The 18,334-nt window shown below is 49.1% G+C and overlaps 1 protein-coding gene across 5 annotated transcripts in view; it reads right to left on the minus strand.

Moving 5' to 3' along the window:
* The window catches only part of CACNA1H (calcium voltage-gated channel subunit alpha1 H), a 229,638-nt gene that overhangs the window by 65,301 nt on the left and 146,003 nt on the right, over window positions 1-18,334 (minus strand). The gene's annotated exons all lie outside the window — the stretch shown is intronic.

Below are 18,334 nucleotides of genomic sequence, written 5' to 3' on the forward strand. Positions count from 1 at the left end.
AGCTGGGGCTTCAGTGAATTTGTGCTTTCTGATGAAAAAAATTGTTTTGCTGAGAGATTCCCAGATCTACTACTTAATCCCTACTTAAAAGTAGGCTGGAAAGAGAAAGAGAGAGAGATATCTCCTCCTTGTGTGTCCTGATAAATGTTCTCTCTCTAGCTTTGGAATTAGAAACAGCAAATTTATTCTCTTAGTCACCTCCACTCTCAGGTTTTATGCCTTCCTCTAAATGGGATCCTTCATGTGGAGCGATAACAGTTTAATTGAAGGTAGCTGATGGTAATTTTTCTTCCTTTCAATTGACCTACTTGATCTCCTAATGCTCCATGGAATTGCTTTTACCTCTCTGCTCTGTGGCATGAAAGTCACTGCTAATAATTACTTACCCAACTGCATATGGTCAGACATGCAAAATGCACTGCTCCTTTCTGGGGCTGCACATAGGGCATCAGTGGAGGAGCGAAGCAAGCTGCACAAACACCTGACGTACTCCAGTATTCCCCCAAAAATGCCATTAGAGTCAATGTCATCCAGCAATAACCATAGACTGAAGTCATATACACTCTGGGCCATTTGTGTGAATCCTTCACGGTCACTGGGTACTGACTCCTGGGGATGTTTTCTACAGAAGAAACCTCGGCTGCCATACTTCTGTCTCTTGCAACAAGAGCTACGGATCAGGGAGGTTTTGTTCTCTGGGATAATCAGCTCCTCTCTGTGACTTCCTTATGAAGCTTCCCAGGCCCAAGGTCCCACGTGGCACAACGTATTTGCTGCATTACTTTCCCATTTCTCACTTTCATTCAGCAAAATGCAATTTCGCTTTAAGTGGCATAAACGCCAAGCTGGATTAGATCAATTGCTGTCTTCTCCACCCTCAGGAGGAAAGGACCTGGGCAATCTGAAACGCTATCGGCAGCATCATGCAAAACTACTGCTATTATCACTGAAAAGTAGGCCAATCAGCCGGATTACGTCTTGATGGAGGATCACTTGGTCTGACAGATGGCTGAAAAGATAAGACTTAAATGAAATAAATAAACAAATACGCCCCCCCTGCAACAAGGCCAGAAGTGTCTAGGTTTAGTTATTAAAGGAGAAGCCTCAGGTGGTGATGCACGAGTCCCACCACGCATCAGGAGATGCCTCTGGCAACTTCCCGACATGTCAGAAGCGGACCTATTACTTCTGCCCCTTCCTTCTTCCCTTAAGCAGCCGTTAAATATCCGCAGGCTTCTCTCCAGGAGCAGGCTGCCATCCCACCCCACGTCGGCTTCGTTCCTTTAAGAGCGCCTGGCGAAAATCCAGGGAAGTTGTACGGACTGAATCATCCCCATCCATATGCTGGTGGAGACCTTCAAAGAACCAGCAGATCTGCGAGGCGTGACATCGCTTTGCAAGCCCTGTGTTGACTCTCATCCAATATATTTGGCTTATCCCTCGCCATAAAAAAATTATAGTCGCACAAGGAATTATATGCACACAGCTCTTGCCCGTTGCAAAGCTTTTTGGTCTTGACCACTATCTGCGCTGAAGGCAACAAAAAATGGCCCAAATTCATCAGCCTAATGCCCTAAATCAGCTTCGCTGGATAATCACAAAGCGTACATTTTTAAAAAGATAATGCATCATGGATACTGATTAATTTATTAATATTTAGGCATTCCAAATCATTAACTAGAAAGAAGAGCTGCATTCTACAGTTTCCTTTTGGATATAAACTGAGTCACAGGATTTCAGGAACTAGAGAATTTAAGAAAAAAAACGCACGACATTGTGGGACATGCTGTAAAAGGACAGACGTGAAGAACATGGAAATAAGCTACAACCCCTCAGCGACAAAAATGGACATATAGGCTCTGCCTCGAGGAGTCTGCATAAGAAATCAAGGTTAATTTTATTTGCAAAAATCTTGCAGCCAAACTAGAATTGTGCATTTTTGACTGTGCGCAGAGACTGTGGTTATAGCGTGTTCATCAGGGAGGCTCTGCCCATGTCCATTAAAGGTGGTAGAAACATGAAGATTGAGAGAATAAAGAACCGCTTCCAAACAATTTGACTGTACTGCAAGAAGCACCTTTCGCAATGATTATATGATCTTTTCCCACAGCCAAGCAACAGGCTTGCTCTCCGATAACAGAGAGATCAAAGGCCTTTGGGTTGTCATTAGCAGGCAAACTCAATAGAAGTTGTTTACTTCACCCAAGCTAATGGCACTGGAAATATTTAATCAAAAAATGGACACACTCTCTCTATTACTGCCAAGATGATTCAGAAGGGGCCACTTAAATCTATTTTGTCAAGCCATTACTCATCCCCTGCTAATAGACCTTTATGGAGAGTCCCTTTGAATAATGCACATTCGTGATTTGTGGGCTGTGTACTGGTATTAGGAGACAAGGCGCATCAAGAAAACACGACAGAGGGCTGCTGATGGGAAGAACAGGACGGGGAGTGTGTTTAGTCTACAGCTGACAAAGACCTTGTCTCTGTCATCTCTTAAGCCCAAGGAGAGGAAACTGAAGTGGACTGATGGGGAAATATGCTCAAGGAGAGGATGGTTCTCCAGAAAAGTTTGAGCAATCTGCTGTAATTGACCTCTGACAGCTGAGTGGAGAAAGGAAAGATGAAGAAGATCAGGAGAGCTTTTCTACAGAGGTTCAAGGATCTTCATATAGAAAAAGAAAGCAAAAACGTTGGGTGGACATCAGGAGAAAATGTGATGGTGTCACTCCCACTACAGCAGGGATTGCCTACTTGAACCTCGATTCTTGGGGTCACAAAGAGAAGGTTCAATGCCTACATCGAGATGCCAAATGTTAGGATTCCCAAGCTCTTTTCCTAACTCCTAGCTTTGAAACTCTCCATGGTCCTCAGCATGTATCAGACATTGGGGCACAGGCAGTCAGTTCCTCATGGGCTTCCCTTGGGCTGTGCATTAATTTTCATTAGCTAAGGACTCTCACCTTGTGGGGTTGTCTTAAAAGATATAAAATGACTTATGACCCTCATATATTAAGAGTTGATCCTGACATAGAGCAAGATGACGGACTGGGTAGGGTGAGCTCTATCTGCTGTGATTTTTGTGATGTTTTGCAAAACGTCTCCTGAGCTGTTAGGATCCAGGCCACTGATTTTGTGGGTAGCTACATCTTACTGATCTTTTTGTAAAGTGACAACGGTCTGTCCTCAGGGACATCTTATAGGGGCAACAGAGTTAGGGGAACCTCCATCCTTTTTGTTTTCCAAAACAGAACTGTGCTTGGTACAGACTTGGTTTTGATATAGTTTCTCTGCAGCTTCCAGAAACACTCATGAAGAGCTTAAGATTCAAAACCTTCATCGGCATGGAAATGATTATCTGCAAATCCACATCTGTAACACAGGCAGCAACTCCTCTCTGCATCAAAGACATATGCTGGGAGCCAGCAAAACAAATTCAGGGAAAATCCACCTTCCCTCCCTTCTAGCAAACCTAAAGCAACCCCAGCGATTGTTACAAGCTTATTTTTGTCCCTGAGAACACAATGCTGCAAACAGCCCAGGGTGTTCTAGCCTGCAGCCAAAGCAGGCAGATGGGAACTTTCGAGCTGCCACACTGTTCCTGCAAGTGAATTATTGATACATTCTTCTTAGCCATGAGCAGCACGCTAAAGTGGCAATTAAAACCATCCACGATGATCAAAAAGAAAAAGCAAAGATGGGAAGGTACAAAACCAGAGCCTGTATTTGCCAGCAGCCTGCAGCGTGTGCTATTACAGCTAGCAAGGAAGGCTTTGGGTCCTGGTCTTTCTGATAAGTTTTCAATAACAGCCCGCACCAGGACCAGTGAGCAACACAACGCTGCCATTCCTGCTGGAGGCAAGGGCATGAGCTGCTCCCGGGAGCTCGCTGCCCCCTTTTAGCTTACGCTTGTGCGCAATACAGACCTTCAAACTCATAAATTTAAAAATAGCAATGGCAATCACCCTCATCCCTCCTGCTCCCTGACACAACAGCCCTTTGTTTTACAAGGGCAAGAAAGGACACACGAGGTCAGAAAGGAACTACAAGATGGAGCTGCCCTTCAGCAGCATCCTTGGACGTGGGATGAAGAAAAGCTGGGAATTACTGAATATGAGCACAAGCCAGCTGGAGAGCTCAGCAACTCTTGTCCCTCTTCACATTCACCATTTCTATATTATAGATAACTATCGGATTTTCACGTGTTAGAATTGCTCGACTTCAGTGGAACCACCACTGAGTTTAAAGCGTGTCCATGTTTTTACCTTGTTGACAAAAAAAAACAACAAAACAATAACTGGAATGATATTAAACCACTACCAATTTTCAGAGATGACCAAAGAACAAAATTCACTGAAAATAACTGCTCAGGCTTTACAATGTGTAGCAATATTTCTATCTAATACTGGGAGAAGAACACTCAGATTTGGAAAACAAGACTTTAAAAACAAGGAGGTGACTTTCCATTGAATTTTTCTCTTTCCTTACATGAAATATGTCTTACATGCTGTCATGCCCCAGATAAACAGTATGTTCTACATGATCTTAGAGATCTTTTCCAACCTGAATGATTCTATGTTTCTATCTTGACGGGAAGAAAATGATGCGGAAAAAAAAAAGTCATTATGATAGAATATAATGGAATAAAATCATTGCTAAAATAGAGAAATAACAATTATATTAGCCCTAATAACAAAAGCACTAATTAAAATTATTGTAACTCACTAGTTTTACAAGGCTGCTGTGCCAAGCTGCAGATGTAGGGCTGCTGAACACCTGAGAGCAGAGGCTCTCTCCCCAGGCTGGTGGAGTGGATGCATTTGGTTTTGGAGGTCGTTAGTTCAGCCTTGATGCTTTGGGCAAAGGGAACTGTCACGCTAACGCTAATTACACTGCTAATAGCAACAACAACACCTCTCCAATCACCAGCACTGATGTGAACGGCGAAGCGATGCAATTATGCACTGCTGTTGTTTCAAGTGGAGCTGCGAGGCAGAGAAAAGCAAAGGTGGAAGAGGCCGAAGACGCCTCCTGATTTACCATCTCGCAGCACTTGCTCTGTGGTAGATGCCTGGTCGGGGTGAAGGGCCAGGCAGCCCTTTCTCTTCCTCCCTCCCCGTGCATGGCCCTCGAGGATCTGTGCTGCTTTGCCACTGCGCCCCTGAATTGATTCCCTTGTAGTGCGCAGGAACAGAGTCAGGAGAAACCCTCCAGGCGGAGGAGATGAAGTGCAGCTCAATGACCTCCTGCTCCCGAGAGCACCGGGGGCAGCACCCGACCAACCTCACGGCTCTGCCAAGCTCCTGCCCACCGCCACGTTCACCTGGGGGAGATCTGTCAGAACGAGCGACAGCTCAGACGAAGCAAAACCAAAATGGATTTTGTTCGCAACCTGCCTGCGTGCCACGTTCGAGTTTTCCTCCTGGCAGCGTTTGGCATCCTGCCGCGGCTCTGACGAGCGGGAGCGACGTTCCTCCCGCAGCGAGAGCCCCGAGGAGCGGGCGGATGAAGGGCTGCCCCAACACACTGCCATAGCTGGGGCTCACACGCATGCCGCCGCACCAGGGCTTGCACCCACTGCCTGCCCTGGGAGCAGGGGCGAGCACCCCCTGCTGAAAAAACAACCCTAGGAGAAAGCCAAACTGATCCGTATCCTCCGAACAGCTACGTCAGCTGTCATATGAAGCAGGCAAGGCAAGGCTTTATTTGCAGAGAGTGGGAGTGAGAGAGAATTTAGATGCAATCTCCAGCGTGGTGGCTTTAATAAACGAGCAAAGCTAAAACAGCCATGTGCAAGCGGAGAGCCCTTCAGAAAGCAACGGAGCTTGCAAACGTTTCGGCCCCAGTGGAAATCCTCCTCCGGCACTTCCAAAGCCGATAGACCACGGCGAAAGCTGTCAAATTATTTTATTGCTTAGCCCCCCAAAGAGTCCAGGGGTGAGACACACAGTGGATCTCAAGCAATTATTTGCTAAACATCAGGACTTGCTCAAATGCTCTTGCTGGAGAAGGTGGCGAGTGTTTCCATGGCAATCAGCTATTGCCTTGGTGACCGTGGACCCGGACGGGTGCTGCTAAACCACCGCGACCTTTGGACATCTGAGCACAGCGAGGAGTTTCCCCCTTCGCTGTCTAATGATTGTTTTTTTTGTTTTTTTTTTTTTTCCACTTCTGAGTTCAGCCCTGTCTAAAAGCTGCCCGAGGTGGTTGTGCTAGGGACGGCGAAGGCGCTGTGCTCTCCTCGTGCTTGCCGCTCTGCTCCCCAGCCCCGAGCTGCCTTCTCCAGCAGCCGGGCAGACATCACGCCTGGGTGCAGCGCCGGCTGCTCCTGAGCTGGCCCTCTACCTACAAAGTTTCGGATTAAAGAAGCAGAGAGGCTCAGGACTTCGTTAGCCCAGGCATCAACAGTACACTAATCTATAAGGCATTTAAACCGTTTAAGAGAGGTCAAATGGGGAGGCAGCTGGGTTAACACGGGGAAGGAGTGGGCCTGCACATAAAAAGGCAGCTTTACGCAGAAACTGGTGCTCTCCTAGGCAAGAAGTTCATCTAGATTTTTGAGTAAGAGTAAAAAAAAATATGCATGTCTCCCTCCAAATGAACTTCAGGTAAACTTCATGCTATCATAAAGCTTTAGCCTGGGCTGATACAGCAGAAAATTGTTGCATCTTTGCCTTTGAGAATTTCCGCTGGTTTTCTTCCCAAGTTTATCAGTGAAACGCACACTCCTTCCTAGCGACCGGCAGCCCCAAACCCGACTGACCTGAACGATTACATTAGTTTCTTGTTAAATTTCTATAAACCCCGCACCTTGCAACTCCAAAGCGGTTTCTATGGTGATGCTAAAAAAAACCCCACAACACCACAGAACGACACCTTCTGGGTGCTGAATTTGGCACAGCAAAAACTTGGGTGAGCAGCGAACGTGGAGTGAGAGAAGTGGATTAGAGCCCCAGGACACGGCTGCTTACCCGGAGGCGCAGATAAGGGGGTAGGTTACCGCTCTGGCTGCCAGGCGTTAACCAAACCGACACGCGGCGCTCGGCATCACACAGAGTTTAATTAACTGCAATGGCAATGGGGCATCAGTACGGGGGGAGGACAGCCTGCCCGGCCTCCTTACGGTGTGGACGTGATGGGGAGAGGCAGGGACGTGAGCATTTGCAAGGCAGAAGCAGTTCTCCTGCATTTAGAGGTTTCTGAGAAGCGCAGCGAAGCCGCGTCTGGCTGCCTCGCAGAGCAGCTCCGTCCCCTTCATCTGCAGAACTGGGCAGAGGAGTCCAAAGCCTGCAACTTCCTACACAGTCTATTTTAGAGCCTTAAAAACAAAAACAACGCACAACAGGAAGGATGTGATTACTAGAAATGTCTGAACTCTCCCACACCCCGGCCCCATCAATCTTGACAGCTCCATTTGCTCCGTTAGAGCTTTCCCATCCCACCCAGCTGGTCCGGCAGGAGCAGCGCACTCCGCTCTGCGGCGATGCCCGGCTCCCTCAGCACCCATGCGAGGTCCCAGTTTGGCTCTGCCCCCTTTTTCCCAGGCAGTCAGACACGGAGAGGCAAGCAGCATAGCTGAAACATCCCTTCTCGTGCTCGCGCAGCTGCCCTGAGCCACGCTGAGCCCAAACCTGAGCGCAGAGACCCTAGAGAGAAACGGCCACAAGCCCTATGGCTCTAACGAGACCTTCTATACCAAGCACACTATCCCAAGCATATTTAATGCGGCCAAAGTGCTGCTTAAAATGGCCAAAAGCCGTTCTTTAAGCAGATCTCCGTTAGAATCAACCAAAGTTCAGACTTCAGCCCGCGGACACGCAGCAGTACGAAGCACGCAGCAGGCAGGGCACTGAGCGGCGTGGTGTGCCCTTGCTCCTCGGAAGAGAGGCAGAGCACCTCCAGCCACGGTAATTGGGACATCTGTTTTGAAATGAACACAGAATGGATGGCATGTAGCGCTGCCTACCTCCCGGTGAGCGGTCACCCCTGGGATTTGAACATATGGCTGCACGGAGTCTGGCTAGTGCCAACCTGATTCTTAAACTATTAAACCATCCCCTCAGGCTCTGTATCCTGTGCTGTCTGTGTACATTGTACAAGGGAAAAGAATTTGATTTGGGGTTTCGAGAATTTCAAACAAGGACATACAATTAGAAAAGTATTTGCTTCAGATGATGATAAATAACCCGGGACTAGAGAAACTCAGAAAATGTCTGTTCTTTGCTCTGGTGTGATGACATGAAGCCCTCTGCACTGCTGTTTTACATGCTTTCCCAAGAGCCCAAGCTTGTTAACCTTCATTTTACTGCATGTTTTCAGAGGAGTGACAGCTGCAACAATAAATATGGCATTCAGATTTCATGCTATAGTTAAAAAATCAAATATGTATGAACTCCTCTGCTATTACACACTGACTAGCAAGGGAGAAAAAGGAACAGGAGGAAATCTATAGCATTAAATCATTTCTGAAACACAAAAGGACTTCTGCAGGCTCAGGTGGGAAGCATCTGCTGCAGGGTCAGTATCTGTTGGTCTCGGCGTGCCCGTCCATCACTCACTCACAGGTTAAACAGCCTCAGGAACAGGGAGAGTGTGTGAATGAGAAGGGATGGAGCAGAGGCATAACTTGGCCATCCAGCTTCCTACACTAGAGCACGGGAGTGATTCCTGCTACTTCGGGGGGTACCTGTGTGTGCTGGTACTCTGGCAGCAGGAAGGAGGGGTAACGTGAAATAACGTAAGCCCAGCCTGAAGCTTCGGAGATCCCAGTGACACCCTGAAGAGGGGACGGAGCTAGGGAAAGAAGAGAGGAGAACAAGAGGAGGAAGGGGAAAGCTCTTTTGGATATCTTTGCGAAGTGTCGTGCCGGTGAGCTGTCCCTGCTCCCACCTCTGGCTCTAGGGGCTTTCAGAGCGTTTCGGCTGCATTTGCAGCTCCCATTAGTCCTCGGCATAAACTGGGATTTCTGGCATTTAATCCCCCCGCCGCACTTCCACGCTCTGCAGCCCAGTCTCTTGTACCCTGGCACCAGCATCAGCTGGTACCTGCCAGCATTCCGCCATACCACACTAGTAGTTCTGTTAAAAGACATTTAAGATGCTGATCTCTTATTCTGGCAGCTTCAAGAGACCTTAGCACAAGTGAGAAATACAGCCCCCATAGCACAGGCCATTCGCGAGAAGATAATTGCCCGGCAACCCACGCTGCTTTCAGACTCTGGCTGAAAGGAGTTTACACAAATGACTTCAAGCTGCGTGCGCTCCCCGGCAGCAGTGACCAGAGATGAGCAATGGTAACAGGGCTGATGGCTCTGAAACCTTCACCAAGAGAAGAAATAAAAAGCCTGATTCTCTCCGACACCGAGCAGCATACTGCGGTTCGATTTATTTCTTATGGATTGGATTTCGGGCAGGTTGGAGCTGCAATGCTTCTGCCTAGCCTCTGGATAGCTCCCAGAGCAAGCGGCACAAGGGGAACCGCAGGTGGGCACACTCCTCCTCCAGAAGAGCATTTGTCACTCAGCAAAAAAGCCCTCCCAACGGGGGGAGTCACACCATCTACTGCGGGGAACATCCAGCGTCGCTGTGAGTTACATTTGAGCCGGATGGTGAAATGCGAAACGTGAGCACGACCCAAAAGCTCCATAGGTAGAGCTGCTAGGAGCAGCCAGCACGCTTTTTCTTCCCAAACCACCTCAATCCAAACTAATTTTAAAGCGCAGACAAGCCCATGTATAGTCATGCCTGGAGCCAGAGAACTACATGATCCGTCTGTCTGCAGCAACCCCAATTCCCCTTGGAGTACATAAAATAAATAAAAGCCTTTTCTTTCTGCTGCTTGCTCCCAGAGCACTATGGTAAGAAGTTTTGGATACATCTGTGCATGGGACAGGGACAGGAACAGGCCAGGGGGAGAGGATGTGTTCGTTTGTACGAGCATCAGGCAGCAGAGACAGCTCCTGAGAAACGAAATGCCTTCAGCGGGGTGGGGAAAGGAGCCACGGGGTCTTCCTGCCTCTGTCCCCCTCGGTGGCAGACCCGTGGCCGTAGCAAGCCCCTCCACCGGTGCTACACGGCCTGTGCACAGCGTTTTTTCCCAAATTGGGAGTCAGGCTGTCTTTAAAGGCTGTAAACCAGACAGAGCAAACAAAAATAGAGCTCTGAAAGAATGCATGCAGGCATGCCAAATCTCCCTTGTTTTGGAGTAAGAGTCTCACTCCTTTCAGATGCAGCTTTCTCCCCCCACCCTCTCCAATCCATTTATAAAAAAAGCATCCTGATCTTGTAACAAAAAAATCAGAAGGAGGTTTCAAGGAGACATTTAAAGCTTCATTCATAATTCTGGATAATCTCACTGTCCCAGCTGGAGAACCCTGGTTAAAACCCGAGGAAAATTCATGACTCAAGTTGACAGCAGCACTAAACATACCTGTTTATTTCCTTGCAGCGATTCTCCTCCGGTGAAAGGAGCTAGATTTCTAACCCGGGCATCTCTAATCCTCTGCCCAGGCATCTTTAACCCTCTGCCTGGGAATCCTCAGCCCCGAGGACCCGGGCAGTGTACAGGGCCTCTCAGCAATACTACTGAATCGTCACCCAGAACTCACAGACTACGTTGTCAGCATTTCATATGCCAAATTTCATATGTCAAATACTAACCCCATTTTCTCTTAGGTGTGCATGACTGTCTTCTCTACACCTTCCTAATATTTGCTCAGCTAAACCTATTTTTGAGTCTTTCTCTATTTTTCAGGTCTACGCAGAAAGCAATCATCCACAAGGAGTGGTCGGCAAGGCACAAAGATATTAAATTAAACAGGACCACTTCTTTTGCCTCCTGACAGTTGGGTACCACCAATCGACATGCACTGCCCACCCTCGTCTCTGCATATCTCCTTGTGCTACACTCCTGTTGCATCTGCTTTGAATCTGGGCTCTAAACTCGGTTTTGCAGGGTCTACCTGCAACTTTCAGGCATAAATCCTGGTGCTGGGAGAGGCACAGCGCTCTGCTCCCCTTCCTGCTGTTATTATGACTTGTAATAACATCCAGCAAGCCCTGCCCGGGAGCCCCACGTGGCTGGGGCGATGTACACAGAACAAAACGCAATCCTCATCTTGTGGAACGTAAAAATACAAGAAAACAAAAGATGGATGCAGGCAGAATGGGGGAGTGTAAGGAAGCAGAGGCAGCCTCGGCTGACGCGGGAGGTGGCGTTCCTGCAAACAGCCGCATCTTCCCCAGAGCTCCTGGGTCAACCCAAGCTGCTCCTCGCTTCTCGCTCCTCTCCGAGCCTGGTAAGCGGTGGCACAGCCGAAGCAGGTTTCCTGCCCCCATCAACTGGTTTGGCTCTCCTGCTCTCTTGCATTTTCCCCCCTGCGGCTGTCCCTGCAGCCCGGCTGCCTTTCGTGGAGGCAGCTGGAAGGATGGCAAGCTGCTGCATGCTGCACCAAGGCCAGGGGGCTGCTCGGAGGAGCCCGTGCTGGGGTCTGCGTGCTGCCTGCAGGCACCACGATCTCTCCAGAGGCACTGATCACAGCTGCCGCAAACCAGATGCTTGAGCTCATCCTCAAACCTGCATCTTGTTGTCGCTCAGGCAGAGGACTACCAGGTACGCCTGCTTTGGAGCACGGAGCGCTCTCCCCAGGGCTCGCTTAGGCGATGAAAGCCAGCCTCCCTCCCACGAAACCCACTCCCAGATGAAAAGCATTCGCTGACAGCCAGCGGGAGGGCACAGGCCGGATGCGGCGCCACGCTCGCTCTTTGTGAAAGCCACCTTCTTCGCTCCAGGCCGTCTCTCGCTGCAGTTTCCCTTCGCAGAAAACGAACACCCCACCGTCCAGCTGTGTCAAACCTCCCTGCCTCGGAGCACATTAGAGCCATTGTCAGCCTACCATTTGAAGCTGGCCGCCCAGGGCTGTGATTTACGCACATTTTTTGTGATGAAATGCAGCTGGCAAGTGCGCTCTGCTTTCATTCTTGGGGCTCCATTACACTTGGTTTATTTTACCTGCCAGCTGAAATGCAAACAATCTGTCCTCATTCTATATATAACCACCCGCTGCCATCAGGCGTGCTTACGAAGCACGAGGGTTTCGTGGACTCGGCCTGGGAAGCCTCGGAGGGCACCGCGACCGCCCCAGCTGACTCGCTGCGTGACCCAGGTGGAAGAAACACAGCCCCCGTGGGCCCTGCCTCCTCGTGACAGCTTATGCTGGGAAGCACGTTACTGTCACCTGCTTACGAAGTTTGTCATCCCCGGCAGAGAGCGGATGGGATTTATACGGCCAATCCCTCCCCACACGGAGCAGCTAATGGCGTAAGTGAGGGGAAGGAACTGAGCCATTGGTGGTAGTAAAACGTGCCTACGGCTCTGCGGGGAATATCCTAATATTATTCCCTAGGCCAATGAGCACATCCATAGGAACCAGATCAGCCTGCAAGCTCCCCTCGGCATGACTGGCTCTGTTGTTCTCCCGGCTCTCCCCTGGCTGCTCAGCATGTCAGCACTCCAGTGAGTTATTGCACTCGGTTTCTGCATCGGAGAGGTGCTGTTCCTGTCTGGTAGGAGTCAGAGGAATGGAAGGATCCCTAGTATGCTTTCCCTTATATAGTAAGAAAAAATATACCAAGAACATACAATCCAACAGAGGAAAACAGAGCAGCAGAGGAGTCAGTTAAATTACAGAAAGGGGTAAGTAAAAGTCTCCGGGAACACCACTCACGGTAGGCTCCCCGTGGAGGGATGTGATTTACACCCTTTGCCATGAAGGCAGACGGTGATGTAGCCCTGAGCCAAGCCACCTGGCTTTGGGCTGCTAACATTTGCCATCCGTCACGTTATGAAGTAGCACCTCACTTCTTGCCTCTAGTCCTCAATTCCCTCCAACATGGGAACGAAACGTCCCTTTGCCAGGTGTAGGTGCTCATCCAAGAGCCGCTGCTGGCTCCGATCAGAAGCCTTGCAGCCTGAAGCGTGCAGAGGGGACAAGAAAGCTGGTGGCAGTTTTCGGAATGTCCCGGCAGAGTGGTGGTCAGCAGAAAAGGGGCTCAGAGAGCACTGAGAAAGGTGGTCTGGAGAGCACTCAAAAGGTCGTGAGATGTTGGGGCACAAAAGAAGATGGGAAACATCTCTCTTCCCCGTGGTCTCCAGACAAAGCCCTTTGCTTCCCTCCCAGGAGGTGGGGACAGAATTCAGGTTATCACAAGGTGTTTGCTGGATAAGCCAAATTTCCATTGCTCTGCTCAGGAGACCCAACACATGTTCTCACTCGATGCAGCTTCCCTACCAAACCAACACTAGGGGAAAGCTGCCTTCCTTCCCCAAGCTTACTGCCAGGACCTCGGAGGGGGAACAGGGACACCCTGCGCTGATCTGGAGGAACCTGCTTACTTCAAGCCCAGCCAGCGCATGAGCTCTTAAAATTGGATCAAAGTTTGAGTGGTGACCAAGCTTTAGTAGTTGAAAGTCAGAATCACGGATCAGGATAATATTTTATTGACACACAACTCAAAAGGAATTTAAGCAATTTGCTTCAAACACTTCTGAGATTCACCTCTGCTTTCTGAGTAAGTGCTGAGCTTTCCAGGCCAAAACAATTTTTCAAGACAAAATCGACAAATGCTGAAATAGAGAGTCACTAGAGAAGCTGGTTGCTACCTTAAATCACACAGAATTACTTTTACTCCAGAATAATAAAATGTGCTACTCAAAACCAATACTTCTTGTACGCTGATGGGCCATGGACCACTGGGTGCCACTAAGGTCAGCTCCAACCTACTCCAAAGACAGCTGCTCTGAACGAAACGTGCCATGGGTGAGAGATCTGAAAACCAATTAAAAGCTCTTTGAACAGCAATAGCTTGGAACAAATACTAATTTGTACTTCTCTTCTGAGAAGTGAATATAAAATAGCATTTCTAGTGCCATTTGATGTAAATTGAGCCTTTTATGTGGAATCATTACAAGTACCAGCAGCTACTTCTGCAAATTCCTCGGGGAAGCCAAGTGGGGGTCTCTCTTCACAATCTGAAAACATCAGAGGTCCTCGGGGATGAATTCAAAGCTCACCCTTCTGCAGGGATATCACCAGCATCTCTCTTGGACAAACGAACAGGACTCTGTCCCTTGTGGGACAATCGAGGAGCTGGGAATTGAGCTCTCCTGGCAGGAATAAGCTCGTCTTACTCCTTCATGGCCTTGACAGAAGGATTCAACTCCACCACCCTTTACCAGAGCTGAACTAGCCCGGCAGCAGAGGCTGAAGAAGGAGCAATTATTCCTTCAGACCAGGCGTTGAAGCACAGGGACTCTGGGACAAAAAGGTACCAGCTTTCAGTGGCAGAGTGGCACTTGGACACACAGCTCCGGGAACAGGACTTGCCTGTGACAGGCACCACTCCAAAGGCATGGCAGAGGTCGGGCTTTGGGAGAGCACTGCTCCTGCGTGGTTGCTGCAGATACTCCAGAACTGTCAGCTGCAATGAACGCACAGTAAAATCATCCATTCTCGAAATCGCCTGGAAGATTAATGCGAGGATTGCCTTATTCTTTGTGCTTGGCTTTCGTCATCTGTGGGAGTGCCTATTTGTGCCTCGGATAGACAAATACATAAAGCATAAGAGGAGGGGAAATAAAAAAAGGAACTCCAAAGCAGCCAATTAACCTTTGAAATACAAGTTGTGCTGATGCTAACTAACAGCATCCTGTGACCTCCTAATTACCAGACATTACCTGGCAGTTGGAGGCAGTGCTGGCTGGTAAGCCGGCGGATGCGCTGTGCGGGAGGATCCGATCGCTGCTGATGACTGAAGCCCCGAAGAAACTCGCTTGCCATCATCAGCTGCCTCCTGCTGCACGGATCTCCAGCCACAAACTGTCTGTGCTGCCGTGAAATCCCCAGTCTGCCTCCAAGAAGAGCAGGCCTGCTAAAGGACAGCTCTGTGCAAAGGTGCTCTGGCATCTCCTCTTCCTCCCCGTGAGTCAGCTGCTGCTACCTCAGTTGTGCCTTTAGCCACAGGCCAGGATCCCTGCCTAAAAGAGTACTATAAACGGGCTGCATGCATTAAATGGGGTGGTGCCAGCTGGGTTAGCCAAGAGCGGCCAGAGTAATTGTGTGAGCAGACTGCTGTGAGCTTCAAATTCCCCTAAAAATGCATATTCAAGCCTTGAGGGGATTTGGATGTGGACAGGTCATTCTCAGACATCTGGAGGCAGCACCGTGGGCTGCTGCAGTGCAGTGAACAGCCGAAGGATGCTGCCAAAGCACTGCCCAGCACAGGCACCACCTCGCCCTGCAGCTATGATGACGGCCAGCAGATAAACGCTGAGAGCCATCGGGTTTTGCCTCCAGTCTGGCACCTTGCAACCTCGATTCCTCATCCAGAAGTTAGGGACAATAATGCTTGCTTGCCTCAAGAGGGCTCCGTGCGACTTCTCCGCAGAGCGCTGCCACGTCCCGGGATGAAAGGCGAGATAACGCACCAGGACTAGTGCTGCCCTCCTCCATGCCATATGTTGCTCAGCACCCTCCACCCCTCCCACGCACACAGGATTGATGCCTTGGCTTCCAACGGCACTCCGAAATAAAATTGTATACGGTGTGCCCATCTACTTGCAAAGCCACCGATGTCTGTATGAAGCCTGAGAAGCCGGAAAAGAAAAGCGAGCAGCCGTTAATGACTTTTTTAATGGGAATTGGGCATTTCCTTACAGATGGTGAGGTCTGGGGAGGGCTTCCCTGTGGGCTGTTGCAATGATTGCAGCCCAATTTAATAAAACCAGTTGACGGCTGTTCAGCAGAACAAGCGGCAAGAATCACGACCAGGGAACTTGCTTAAACTGTTCCATCCAGAGCAAATGTCTCCATGGTAGGTGATTTTTTGCAGGGCTTCAGAGCCCATACTGCTGCTGTCTGCAGGCGTCCCCAAAGGGAGCCCTGAACCCTGCTCTCTGGGTAACACCAAGCACCCTCGGGGAGAGAGGAAAGAGGATGAGAGCCAGGAGAACAACAGAGAGTAGCTATCCTTGTATGCAGGCTCCTAAAACCTTGGGGAATGGCAAAAGGAGACAACAGTAATGCCTGTGCCTGGTTAACAGCCTGGGGAAGGCTCACACCTTCTTGTCTTGTAATGCCTGGTCTGAGCAGAGGTGTGCTGTGACTGAGCAGCGTCTGTCACACGGTAACCAGAAAGCTGTGATCAAACTGTTTTTCCTGGCATGGAGCACGGCATAACCAAAATGAGCCCGTCTCACCTCCCACTGTCCCAACACCACGCTGTGGGTTCGTGACAGCTTCGCCCAGGCATCTGCTCCTTATCTCCGCACAAGACCAGCCCCCCACCACGAGCCTTGCAGCCAATTCTCACACCAGGAGGGCTGTGGGTTCCGAAATCGCCACGCTTTGCTTGCAGAAGCCCCAGACTTTCATGCCAAACAGTTTGGGAGCCCAGAGCCTTTTTCTATTGCTTTCGGACGGTGTCCCAGGCTTGGGCGATGCCCTGGAGGTCATTCTGTTGATAGCAGAGTGCTTGCATGAGGTGTTTCGAAGCTGGGCTCTGACAGCTCCACGGCTCGTTATACCAGAGACACTTTGCAGTCAGGCACGTGGAGGAACTTTTATAAGTTTCACTTTAAAATTCCTCCCTTTTTATTGGGCCCAAGCTGGGCCATGCCTGTGAACAAAGCTGGCGGGAGTCTGACGTTCCCTAGCCAAAAGCCTCAGGATCTGTATTGCCATTGGCTTTGAGATGGTTTAAAACAAATCTTTTACAAGGTAAAAGTCAATATAAACCTGCTAGCTAGAGTTTTCCTTTGTCAGCTGCAAGGATGCAATTATCACAATTTACCTTTGTACGAGTGATTGTGGACAGACTCCACGCGATCCCTGGGCTTTCTCGCTGCAGCCTGCCTAAAGTTTTCCCCCAGCACCCATCTCAGCAATATCCAAGGACTGACAAAGCTGTATCCGCCTGACAAAAGAGTATCCATGCAGAAACACAGCCGCTGTGAGGAATGAATGGTCTATTCAAAGGTGACTGACAAGGTGTATTTCCTAATTTTAAAACTTGTTGTGGAACAGCTAACCAGACAGAAAGCTGACAGCGACAGCTCTTTCTTTGTTGGATTTGGACCCTTTCTGCCGTAAATGTGAACTAATTTCTTGTTGTACAGTCGAGGTTCACGTGTTTTAGCTGAGTACTTGCTTTTCTGAAAGAAAATATGCCTCAGACAGCATAGAAGATGGCATATGGCAATACAAAACACCTAAGTGTAAGAAAACAGAGGAGTAACACTTTGGAGGATTGTTTGCCATAGTCCTGAGAAGGACTGAATCCTGGGAAACGATGGAGAAGAAAATGCAGAGCATCTTGTCCTGTCTGCCCTTCCTCCTTCCTCCTGAGTAGACAGACTGTGGCACAGAGAAGGAATAGCTTTATAAATACTGTCTTTTTCTTTATTCTGCAGGGGAGATTTGGGGGAGCACTTCATGAACCTTTGGCCACAAAATCAGTATGAGGAACTCCTGGCCTTTCTAGGAAGCATTTTCCGAACCCAACACAGAGGCAGCATGAGCAACTCCAGAGCACATCTTCAGGAAACGGTTGAAAGTAACCAATTTTCCTGAGAAAAAAAGCTTAGTTTTCCCCAGAGCGACCAACTGGAGATACCAGATGACTCACCCCTCTCTCCCATCCTACAGCCCCTTGGCTCCCATCAGCCCACAAGGACAGGCTGTCCTCAGCTGCCAGCACTGCTTTCTGCCATCACCATGTTCAGGCTAATACTGGGAACAGCATGATTTCTCTTTCCTCCCTTCAAGCACTTAAAAGAAAGACCTACTTGCACCCTAGGAGATCAAATTAAACATTTTGGAGTCTCCAGGGAGAAACTCTTTTTTGTTGTCGTTGCTTTTAGCATTGCCTGACAGTTGAAGTTTTTATTTAAAGGTCCAGGATCAAAGAAGAAACTTCTTTGTGGGTTATCTGCACAAGGAGGTGCAGCTCCTGGGGAGGTCAGTTGCATACCCACATACCACCATGCACCGCCACCATCAGACCAAAAGGTCTATTTCCCCTAGAACAAATCACGCCTATATGAATAATTCACAGCAAATAATTTACACCGTCGGACTCTAAGCTGCCAGGTCCTAACACACACATTTAAACTCTCCACACCTCAGTGGTACTGACAGCTGCCTTCCACGCTTTTCACACACAGAACAATGCTTCTGCTCAACACATGCCATCAGGATCAGGCCCTCGATCCCATTTGGTGCTTCCCACCTGTATGAAAACCTCTCGCTCCTCCTCTGGCACTGCATTGCTGGTGC

This window comes from Anser brachyrhynchus (assembly GCF_964034855.1).
Source record: "Anser brachyrhynchus genome assembly, chromosome: 15".
Taxonomy (NCBI): Eukaryota; Metazoa; Chordata; class Aves; order Anseriformes; family Anatidae; genus Anser; species Anser brachyrhynchus.